The sequence below is a fragment of the Cibotium barometz genome, chromosome 6, assembly GCF_041138505.1.
Source record: "Cibotium barometz isolate CiBa-2024 chromosome 6, ASM4113850v1, whole genome shotgun sequence".
NCBI classification, from domain to species: Eukaryota; Viridiplantae; Streptophyta; class Polypodiopsida; order Cyatheales; family Cibotiaceae; genus Cibotium; species Cibotium barometz.
Window position 1 is genome coordinate 49,341,212 of NC_141051.1, and position 12,378 is coordinate 49,353,589.

A 12,378-nucleotide genomic window follows, 5' to 3' on the forward strand; every position below is an offset into this window, starting at 1 on the left:
AGGCCCGCGAGGGCAGCTTTGTGGCGGTATGGGACGTCGCGAGGAGGAGATTGGTCGGTACGTCAACCTAGTTAGCTCAGCTCGTGGCTCGGTGGGGACAGCCGAGATTGTGGGCTCGCCCACGACTGTCATGGTTGGGAGGTGAGTCAGGCCTGCATCCCCTTGTTAGTTTATTCGTGACAGCCGAGACTGTGGGCTTGCCCATGGCTGTCATGGTTGGGAGGTGAGTCAGGCCTGCACCCCCTTGTTTCTTTATTCGTTTGTTTGCAGGTTTCGAGTCTCGAACCAAGAACGATCACGAGGAGATCCGAGGGGATTTGACAGTGGTATCAGAGCATACCTCGTGAGCGAGCAAGTCGGTAGGTAGAGAAGATGAGGTCGAAGAAAGGTATGTGTTAAAAAGCTTGCTGTTTTTTCTATCCATATTGCTGTTTTCAGAATAGTATGTGTTTTTTCTTCATCAAAGAGACCCATGTTGATGGGGATGATAGATGGTAGGGTCGTTTACTTTGCAAAGAAGAGAAGAGACTCGTTTGTGCAGTCGCATGAACTGCAAGGAAAGAAAACAGAAAAAGCACGATGTTTTTTTGGTTGAACGCGAACGCGTAAGAGAGAGAGCGAGAGAAGTGCTGGATTGCAGATTCACGTTGGCGAGTGGGCATGGTGGCCGAGTGTTGCTGGACACGTGCGGTTGGCCGGGTGCTGCGGGTGGTTGAGGGCGCAAGTGCATGGGCGGCCAGGGCCAGTCGGCTGGCAGGCGGCCTGGCCTGCGCAGCCAGCCCAGGTAGTGCCCACGCCAAGCCAAGCGGGCGCCCAGGCCCAGCGAGGCAGGCGCCTATGCCTACGCCACCTTGTGGCCACGCTTATGTGAGGGAGGCGCAGCCCACCTGTGCGTAAGCAAGCGCCGATAGCTTCAATCGCCGGCGGCTAACCCAGGAGGAAAAAAAAAACAAGGAAAGCCCACGTTTTTTTAGAGCTTTCGTTTTTTTTTTGCGAGTTTAATTAAAAAAAAAAAGGTTTAAAAGACCCCTCCTCCAAGGTTTCAAAGGTGTTTTATTTTTTTTAAGAACCTAGAATATATATATATATATATATATATATATATAAACACACAAAAGCAAAAGCCAAACTTAGCTTTTGGGGGCTTTTAGTTTTTTTTGGAAACCTATATAAACTCCCTTAAGTGGGCTTCTTACCACACATCTCTCAAGTTTTCAAGCTCTCAAGCTCTCAAGTTCCCTTGCACTTTCCTTGTGCAAAGATCGAATTTTCTCTCCACTTACCCTCTTCACGATGTCGACCCAAGAATCGGAGTTGGAGCCCCTCGTGGAACGCGAAGGCTTGCCGGCTACGGAAGGTACCGATGCCGATCTTTTTGACGATTTTGTGTCAAAATCAGATTTCCAAGAGTTCAAAGTAGCTCTCGAAGCTTCTTCGACGGAACGTCAGGCACAAATCGCAGCCCAGATGCAAGCTTTGCAGAACTCCATCGCTCTATTGACCACTACCCTCTCTACTTTCTCGGGTATGGATACCTTGGCTTCTGCGTTAGGCCCCAATATCACTCCGGAACCGTTTGGGGGCGAGCAAAAGCAGCGCACCAAGGAGATCGTGGACACGTGGCTACATAAGTGGCAAGTTCACTTTCAGTTTCATCCATATGATGATGGAAAGAAGATCCAGTTAGCAGCAGGTTTCCTGTCCGGCAAAGCTTTGCTTTGGTGGAAGGAACTCAACCCTAAGCCAACAACTTGGGCACAATTCGAAGACGTCTTCAAGAAAGAATTCCTCAAAAAAGAGGATGATTATGATGTTGTTGCCCGGTTTTCAGCTTTGACCATGACCTCGCAGCACCTCACTTATGAGGTCTACCTCCAGAAGTTTCGTGACTTGCAGATGAAAGCTACAAAGATGGATCCCACTACTCTTTTGGGGTTTTTCGTAGCTGGTTTACCAGACTCATACCGTTTATAAATTAAAAATAACAAAGGTAAAACATTGGACGAGGCCATTCATTCAGCTCGTATCTATGATGATACAATGGTCTCTTCCAAGTCGAAACCCGTTACCGAGTAGGGGAACAAGCATAAAAGAAAGTTGTCCGCACCTATGGCTAACACTACTGAAGAAAAGTCTTCGGACCAACCTTCGAAGAATTCTAGTTCGACACTAGCGAAGAAGAAACGACTCCTTAGGGCTTTAAAGCTCAAGAAGGAAGGACGTTGTTTTATCTGTGAAGAAAAAGGACACATGCGTAACGAGTGCCCAAAGCAAAAGGGTACCAAGACAAACGCAGGACCCAAGCCAAATGCAGCTAACCAGTTGTCTTTGATAGGTACGTCAATTACTGTACTTTCTCGCCCTAGTACTTGTTTTGATTGTCTGTTCAAATCTAAAGTATTCGGCTTGCATGATCTTCTCCAAGTTTATGGAGAAGTGAATGGCCATAAGATTCACATTCTTCTAGACCCTGGCAGTTCACACAACTTTGTTAACTACAAACTTGTGCAGAAATTGAGTCTTGATACGACACTCAGCGACCATACCTATGAGGTACGCCTACATGCGGGAAGGCAAGTTTGGGATCGCAAGGTGGAGATGCTTCCAATCCAGATTCAGGACTACAAAGATACTCTGGAATGCTATGTTATGCATCTAGAAAATGTAGACTTGTTATTAGGGATTGAGTGGTTTAAGACTCTTCAAGTCCAGATAGATTAGTCTAGTCACATTTTTTCTTTTCAGCATAAGGACACCAAGTATAGTATTTTAGGTGATTGTATTCATCCCTCTCAGGGACCTCTTGTAAATACAATTGATTTTGGAAATACAATGGATTCTTCTTTGTATACCGCTTTCCATTGTGTATTGATTCCACTTTCTTCCTTTCTCATCCCTTCCTTGGATGTAAATGAATTAAGTGTGTTTGAAAGCAAAGAATTACAGAAGATACTTGATTCGTTTCAAGACGTATTTCCTAAGGAACTGCCATCGGGTTTACCACCTGAACGGGCAGTAGATCATCGTATTGACTTGATCCCTGGTGCTCATCCTGTGAGTATTCCGCCTTATAGGATGAGCCAAGCCGAGGAAGATGAGTTGGCTAAACAACTCGAAGATTACTTGAGGATGGGCGAGATCCATCCAAGTAAATCACCTTGGGGTGCACCTGTGTTGCTTAGGAGAAAGAAGGACAACACTTGGAGAATGTGTATAGATTACAAGAGATTGAACAAGCTGACCATTAAGAACCGTTATCCTCTCCCTAGATCAGATGACCTGATTGACCGGTTAGCAGGAGCGAAATATTTCACGAAGATAGATTTACGTACTGGCTATCACCAGATACGTATTCATGAAAGGCATGTCGAAAGAACTGTCTTTCGGCCATTACGAGTTTCTCGTATTACCTTTTGGGTTAACCAATGCTCGAGCAACTTTCTAGCAAATGATGAACGATCTTTTTCGTGAACATTTGGGAAAATTTGTGGTGGTGTTCCTGGATGATATTTTGATATATAGTCGTATTCTTGAGGATCATGTCAGACACCTCACGATTGTCTTATCTATTTTAAGACAGAATCGACTATATGCTAAATTAAGTAAATGTGAGTTCTTTATGACCGAAATCATTTACTTGGGACACAAGATCACTAGAGATGGATTGAGCATTGACTATGACCGAGTTCAGAAGGTTCTGGATTGGCCTATACCATGAAATCCAGGACGGGAGCTCATTGATTGACCAAGACTCCATGACTGAGCAGTCTACCATTCAGGCTGCAGATTGCCAATGGATGATTCGGAATGGTTTACTATTCCGTAATGACAAAATTTGTGTACCACAGATCCCGGACATTAGGTCCAAGATTCTTAAGGAGTGTCACGACGCTCCTTCTGCTGGACACCCTGGGGTACACAGGACGTTATCATTAGTGAAACACACTTTTTATTGGCCAAAGATGAAAGGGTATGTAGAAGATTATGTTCTCAAGTGTCAAATTTGTCAGGCAAATAAAGCTGAACGCTTTAGACAGGCTGGGTTGTTGCATCCTTTGCAAATCCCAGGTAATAAATGGGAAAGTATTTCCATGGATTTTATTACCGGATTGCCAAGAACACATCTAGGCCACGATTCTATTTGGGTTGTGGTAGATCGCTTGACAAAAATGGCTAGATTTTTACCAACCCGGAAGACTATTACAGCTACGCAATTAGCACGGCAGTTTATCGAGCAATTGTTTAGACTGTACGGGTTACCGCAGGACATAGTCAGTGATAGGGACTCTAGTTTACGAGTGATTTTTGGAAACTTGTTTTTGAGAAGTTGGAAACAACTTTGAATTTGAGTTTCTCAGATCATCCTCAATCTGATGGCCAGACTGAAAGAGTGAATCAGATTTTGGAGGATATGCTTCGAGCATATGGATCCAAAAGACAGAGTTCATGGGAGGATTATCTTCCTATGTTAGAATTTGCATATAACAGTACTAAGTATACGAGTACAGGGTTTAGTCCTTTCTTGCTTATGTATGGTTTTTAATTTAGATCACCTGTTACAGTAGGATTCTCAGGACTTCAGCATGATGCAGCACGTAATTTGTTGCAAGATATGCAGGAAATGTTACAAGTTGCGAAAGAATCTATTAGAAGTGCTCAAGACCGAGATAGGTTTTATTCTAATAGACATCGTTCACCCAGAGAGTTCTCTGAAGGAACGATGGTGTATTTGTGAGTTCCGAAAGATTCCGAGACTTTACGGACAGGTCGATCTCTGAAATTATCCCCTAGATACTGTGGACCATTTCGTATTACACGACGGATTGGTTCAGTTGCATATGAATTGGATTTGCCTTCTCATGTGAAAGTTCATTCTGTATTTCATGTCAGTAGACTTAAGGAAGTACTAGGTGGAGCAGATCAGTTAGTTACTCCTCAAGAAATTATAGATGTCGAGGACATGACATTTGTTCCGCACGAACCTGAAAAGATTCTTGGATTTCGTGAAAGAAGATCGCGTAATACGCTTATCACGGAATACAAGATCAAGTGGAGGGATCGTGTTGAGGAGGACGCTACATGGGAGACATTGACTACTCTTCAGAGAGATTACCCTGGATTTTTAGTGAGCTCAGGAGTGAGCTCTTAGAGGAAGGGGAGTATGTCATGTGCACAGTGTGTATCTACCGTGTGCTACATGCACGCAAGACTAGCTTCGAGGTTTGGGGAAGCTTGGAGCTAGGCTGATTGACGAGGTGAGTTAGGGATAGACTAATGGGCAGGCACCCAAGTATGGACGGGCGAGCGCCCAAGTGTGGATGCCCGATGACCGGCCAAGAGCCTATAAAAGGGTGGCCAAGGTTAGTTATTGGGATATAGAGAGTCTCGCGAGTTTGTGAGAGCTCTATGGTCTTGGAGCCTGGATCTAGTACAGACGTGCACCTGCTTTATGCAGCCGAGGCCGGCAGCAGTCTCGAGGCCCGCGAGGGCAGCTTCGTGGCGGTATGGGACGCGCGAGGAGGAGATTGGTCGGTACGTCAACCTAGTTAGCTCAGCTCGTGGCTCGGTGGAGACTGTGGGCTTGCCCATGGCTGTCATGGTTGGGAGGTGAGTCAAGCCTGCACCCCCTTGTTTGTTTATTCGTTTGTTTGCAGGTTTCGAGTCTCGAACCAAGAATGATCACGAGGAGATCCGAGGGGATTTGACAAAAACTATAGCCTGATGTAGATCTCCTCGTGTCTGGATCTCCTCCCCAATCTGAGTCACTCCAACCTTGGAGTCGAACTCGTTCCTTCGTTTCACCTCCAGTGGTGTAGAAGAGTCCAAGATCCTTTGTACCTTGCAAATACCGCAAGATCTGCAATCTTGCATCCTAATGAGAATTCAACAACGTCTGCATAAATGAGCTCAACAGCCCCATAGGAAAGTTCAAGTCCAATCTGGTGTTTAGCAACCAGATTAATGAACCAACCAGCTTCCGGTACAGAGAGGCATCAACTGGCTCACAAGGATCATTTACTGTAAGCTTCGTGTTCGGGTCCATCGGTGACGTGATAGGCTTGTAGTTCTCCATCCCAAAGGCCTCAAGCAACTCATGAACATACCGCTGCTGAGAGACAAAGAACCCCCTGTGGGTTTGCGAGATCTCGAATCCCAAGAAGTGGAGTAAGCCTAAATCAATCATCTCAAACTCCTTTGACAAGGCAGCTTTCGTCACTGCAATGTGCTCCATATGACCGCCTGTGAGAATGAGGTCATCCACATGAAGGATGATCAACGTGACCATGCCGCGTTCCCGAAAGAGATATAGGTTGGGATCTTGAACCGATCTCTGAAATCCAGTCCGTAGAAAGAAGGAATCAATCTTCTAATTCCAAGCCCTGGGAGCCTGCTTAAGACCATACAAGGTTGCTCAACATACACCTCCTCTTGTGCAAGTCACCATTAAGGAACACAGATTTCACATCCATCTGAAATACGGGCCACCGCTGAGAAGAAGCAAGGGCCAGAACGGTCCGAATCGTGGTCATCGTCGTTGTCGGTGCAAAGGTATCCTCATAGTCGATGCCAGGCCGCTGAGCATAACCCTTAGCCACAAGTTTGGCTTTGTGTTTGTCCATCGACCCATCTGACATATACTTGGTCTTAAAGACCCACTTGACACCAATGACAGACCGTTTTCGACGGCCTCGGAACCAACTCCCAAGTGTTATTTCTCTCTATGGCATCCAGTTCCACCTACGTGGCTTTCCTCCCAAGTATCCTGTGCAAGGGCTTCCTTGACGGAAGCAGGCTCTTTGTCCCGCATAATACGAGACATCAAAGCATAGTTTACCTATAAAAGCTCCGCTGAATGACTTGTCACGAACTCTATGCGATCTTCGAGGTCGTCCTCTGTGGTCCATTCGGAGGGAAGCTATGTAGTAACACCGGACTCCTGAAGGGTGTCTACCAACCACCTAGGTACTCGAACAGAACGCGGAGCCTCCTGCTGCTCCGAGGGCTCATCTCCAGCTGTGGGCTCAACCTCCTCAACGGATTGAGGCTGTCCAGTTGGAACAATCGACTGGGAATCATCATCAGAATCCTCTGGGTCTCCAAGAAGTGGCGGCTCATCAACAGTGGAGACTGGAACATGCTCATGGATTTCTTGGCCAAGCGCTCCGCCCTTCAGAAAACGGGCATCTTTTTAGGAGATGACCTCACCTTGGCACAGCTAGCACATATGAGGGAGTGCATGCCGGAGATTAGGGCAGCCAGAGAAAAAGGGAAGCTAGCATTTTATAGAGGAGGCAGAGTGGTGATACTAGAGAGACGCACCACTTGACGGTGCGAGACCTATGGGACCAGTCTGAGACTTGCGGTATGGAACTGCAACGGAGCATTGAGACTGGATGTGGGTGCCTTTGAGGACAGCTTTAGAGATAGGGACATTATATTCTACTCGGAGACACATCAGGCCCCAGGCAGCACATTACCGAGAGTGGCGGGATACAGATGGGAGACGACTTGTAGACAGGAGGCCCGTTTGAAGCATGGTGGTCGCAGATCTGGAGGAGTTGCAGTTCTTTTTAGAGAGGAGCTTCAGCCACTCATCCATGTTATGCGCCGTGATGAGAGCGCGAGGTACATGTGGGTCAGAGTGAGGGCAGATGAGGGTAGACCCCTATACATTGCTATATGTTACTTTCCACCCAACACATCTCATTATGCAGCGCCCAAGGGGCAATCTCCATATATGATTCTAGATGAGGACATATGGGAGTTCTCCAGGGAGGGAGATGTTATCATACTTGGGGACTTTAATGCTCGAACGGCTCGGTACCAGACCTCCTTCTTTGACACTTCGGAGGAGATGTTGAGAGAGAGAGAGATGTGGAGGAGATGTGTTTGACCCGGAGATCACAGGATGAGGTGGAGTGTACTGAGTATGGGAGGTACCTCTTGGAGATGGGGACTGCACATGGGCTGGCCATTTTAAATGGCCTAGACAGGTATCCACTTGCCAATGGCTTTACTTGCTTTCCACACAGACATAGGGCCAGCACAGTGGATTATGTTTTAGCCTCGCCAACCTTCATCCCGAGTATCCAGGATTTTGCGATTGGCCCCAGGCCCATCAGAGTTACAGTGGATCATGCACTTCTCTCCTTTACGATGGATTTCCACTACAGTACCCGCCAGGTTGGGCAGTCCTCCTATCACCCGAGATATACCTTCTGTAGAGAGACTCATGGAGTATACACTGCAGAGATCTACAGCTTGTTGAGTGCAGAGGATCCATAGAGGCCATTAGCAGAGCTCACACAGATCCTGACAGAGGCTTTACATACAGCTACAGCGACGGCCTTCCTACACACGCAGCCCACAGTACGACCACGTCCTGGGAGCATGCCCCAGAATAGTTGGTATGATGATGACTGTAGGAAGCTCAGAGCCCGGCTACAGAGAGAGGTGGCCACAGGTGTTACTACATATAGACAGTCACGCATCATCTTCCGATGCCTCATTCGGCGGAAGAAGAGAGCATTCTTAGCTCGGCTGGAGAGAGACATGTATCAGCTGTTTTTGAGTCAGGATTCTGGGGAGGCCTGGAGATTGCTTAGAGAGCACCCCCCTTTCTCTGGCCATTACCTCTCCAGATACATGGGGCTAGTATGCAGCCTCCCTCTACACAGTACCAGAGCAGCCACCACTACCGAACCCTCCAGAGCCTTGTCCACCCACTTCGACCTTCTTCACAGCAGAGATGGTGAGGAGGGCCATCAACAGATTGCATACAGGGAGGGCACAGGATCATGAGGGCATTGTAGCCGAGCATTTCATACATGCTAGAGATATGATTGCAGACTTGCTAGCTCTCATGTTTAATAGAGCTATGTGTGAGGGGTTTCCTGGGACTTGGAGTACTTCCACGATTGTGCCGGTACTCAAGTCTGGAGATCCAAGCCTGCTGTCTAACTACCGCACCATTATGATTGGTCACTCGCTGGCCAAGCTATATGCCTCTATTCTTGAGTAGGAGTTGAGCAGATGGGCAGAGAGACAAGGGGTCCCAGCTCAGGGACAAGCCGGTTTCAGGAGGAGATTCTCTACTTTGGATCATATCTTTACCCTCAGGGCTATCATCGAGGAGGGCAGAGCACATGGGAGGAGGATCTACTGTGGCTTTGTGGATTTCCGCAAGGCCTTTGACACAGTGCCCAGAGCTAGACTGATGCGCAGGCTACAAGACTTGGGGGTTCCATGTGAGCTCATTTGGGGTATTATGGCACTTTATGAGACAGTAGTTGGGCAGGTGCGGACTTCAGAGGGTCTCTCCCAGCCAATACACTCCACTATAGGGGTGAAACAGGGCTGCCCGCTCTCTCCGACTCTATTTGGACTATACATTGATGAGATCTCTGATTAGGGGACAGAGGAGCCTAGTTGGCTGGCACTTGGATACCTCTGCTCTTATATGCTGATGATATTGTGCTTATAGTAGACTCACTAGAGGGTATGTAGAGGCACTTGGATACTTTACATGCTTATGCAGGAGACAGTGGGCTCTGAGTTAACCTTGGTAAGACCAAGGTTATGGTGTTTAACACTACAGCTCAGTGGGTTTGGAGATCAGCGCCTATTTTCACATATGGGCAGGAGACAGTGGAGTATGTTGACTCATACACATATCTTGGAGTGGTGTTCACTGGGCCCATACTTTCCAAGAGGGGGGCAGCAGAGGCCAGATTGACTAGAGGATATGCAGCACTAGGAGGTCTAGAGAGGATGTGCTCACAGGTACAGTTTTAGGAGCCACACTCTAAGCTGTGGCTTTTTGACATGCTGGTCACATCGGCTATGCTATATGGAGTACAGATCTGGGGGCCTAGCCTAGATCGTCACAGTCGATCAGGACGCACATACGATGGATGGAGATCGATGGAGAGACCACTTGTGTCCATGATCTCCAGGATGATTCGGGCTAAGGCCTCGGTACCCCATGAGATTATGAGAGCCGAGATGGGAGCACCACCGATCGTAGTCGAGGCTCTTGCCAGATCAGTATCCTTCATTTATAGCACTTGGGAGCTTCCCCGACACTGGTATGCACGACTTGCCTCTGAGTCCTCTCATCAGCTAGCCATGGAGGGAGACACTTCATGTTGGTATGCGCAGATAGCATCTTGGTTTGAGCTCCATGGGTTCAGTTTAGATAGACTTCCACCCTTCTAGTACTCTCTGGAGGCACCCTCTCTCACCTTGACACATTCTGAGATTAGTAGTCATCAGACAGGACCTCATTTAGTTGGACACTAGGAGGACATGGCTAGAGCCCTCACAGGAGTTGGGGACGAAGCTGGCTTTCTATAGAGACCATCTTCTCCGCACCACTGAGGATGGCTTTATACTTAGACCGAGCTACATGGATACTCATCTGTCTCATGGATTGAGGTGCGCCATTGGGCAGATCCGCACCTCTTCACATCAGTTAGAGATAGAGATAGGCAGATTTAGAGGCATACCTCCAGGGGACAGGATTTGTCAGATATGTTGGATAGAGCTAGAGACAGAGGAGCACTACATCTGTTGCTGCACAGCATATTATTATGAGATTCGAGGGCGCTACCATTGCCTTTTTAGAGAGGGATTTGGACCACTGGCTAGAGTCATGGACTATTGTGATCAGCGATGCTTGGGTTTTTATCTCCTAGAGATCTGCAGGCTCAGAGAGTCCATTATCAGGAGCAGACGCCCGATTGGCAGGGAGTCCACACAGAGACAGATTACTGGTTGGGGATTTCCCTTATCTTCCCACCCAACTACACGTACATGTAAGGCACGTGCCCGTCTCTTGGCTTCCTCTGCCAATGTAGCATTCATCACCTCTACTTTATTGACTGGTGTATCCTTCTGTTTTTTTACTACTTCAATCCATGGGTTGACTTTCTCAATTTGTTTCTTTGTGGCACTGGCAATTTCAGCCCATGAATGCATGTCCTTCTGACCTGCAGCCACTTTTGCCTTACATTATTCCAAAGTGTTTTGCATTTCTGTGATGTCTTTTTCGCGGTCAGCCATACATGTCTTCAAAGTGCCTTCGTATGATGCAACTGTTGTGCCAATCTCTCGGAGCATGTCATCCTTCCATTTCTGCATCTCTTTTTTCATTTCCGTGTGCATCAAGGCTTGGGCTAATTCCATCTCAACCCGTACTTGGGCTTGCATTTCTCCCTTCAATTGGACATATATCTCTTCCTTCAGCGTTTCGTATATCACTTTCCTTTGGGCATGCATCTGCTCGGTCCATTCCTTTTCAAGCTCCTATCGCATGGTGTTCATCTCTGTCCTTATGTGAAGTTGTATCTTCTCATAAAGGGCCTCATCTCGTCGGGTCATCTTCGTAATCCTTCGTGAGCCAGGGGACACCTTCCCTCAGTCTTCTGCAATAGGCATTTGGTGCCTTCGTGGGGGTGCGAAAGGTTGTCTCACCATCCTGTTCCCCCTCCAGGGGTTGAGACATGTTTTCCCCTACTAGTTGTTGCCTTGGGAGCCTGAGCAAGGGTGGGTCGGTGAGTGGGTGGCTAGGTGGGAAAAGAGAAGGGAGCAAGGGTGGGTGCGAAAAGGGAAGGCGAGCAAGCCGTGGGTGCGCACAGGGCAGAGAGCAAGTCGAGCAAGGGCATAGGGCAGTGAGCAAGCCGAGCAAGGGTGGGTGGAAGGCGACCTGCGCACAGGGCAGCGAGCAAGCCTACAGCGGCGCGCAGAGTGGAGTAGCAAGGTGGCCTGCGCACAGGGCACCGAGGCAACCTACAGAGAGAGAAATGAAATGATATATTAACGTCTTCAAAAGGCCAAAATGACCAATGAGACCAAAAAGGTTACAACAATTGGTGGATCTGATACAATGTCTATGTAAGAAAAGCTAAAACAACTAAACAACTAACGGAAACTGAAACAACAACTATGAGGAAAAGTAAGGTACTAGGAGCTCCTAATGGATAACATTTGGGAAGGAAAACTCCAGCAACAAAGGTAAGCATCATATACATCACTATCCAAAAATGTCTCTCATCGGTCGATGGCGGATATCCTCAATGTCCTCCATGGTGAGTACTCTGACTGGACGTCTCCCATGCCGTGCTAGTATGGTCCTGATCCTCTGTTGTAGTCTCCGTCGGTGTCGAGATGGGTCTCTCATCTTGGGCCGCCTGGACCGCCCCAGCTCTATAGCCCGATCAATCAGTGTACCTCTGGTGCGGCTATACTCTGGGGCTAGCTTCAATGCCTGCTGGCCTGACTGCTCAATCTCTGGTCGAAAGAAGTCTGTAATCTGCCTCTGTAGGTGTCTCTCCCTCTCTGATCCCCTCCCTCTCAAGAGACCCTCTCTATGTCTAC

General features: G+C 47.7%; 1 protein-coding gene and 1 pseudogene across 4 annotated transcripts in view; both read left to right on the forward strand.

Moving 5' to 3' along the window:
- LOC147637827 (uncharacterized) overlaps window positions 1–12,378 on the forward strand; it is a 78,891-nt gene that overhangs the window by 16,482 nt on the left and 50,031 nt on the right. The window lies entirely within an intron of this gene.
- On the forward strand, window positions 3,678–11,527 carry LOC147637828 (uncharacterized; annotated as a pseudogene).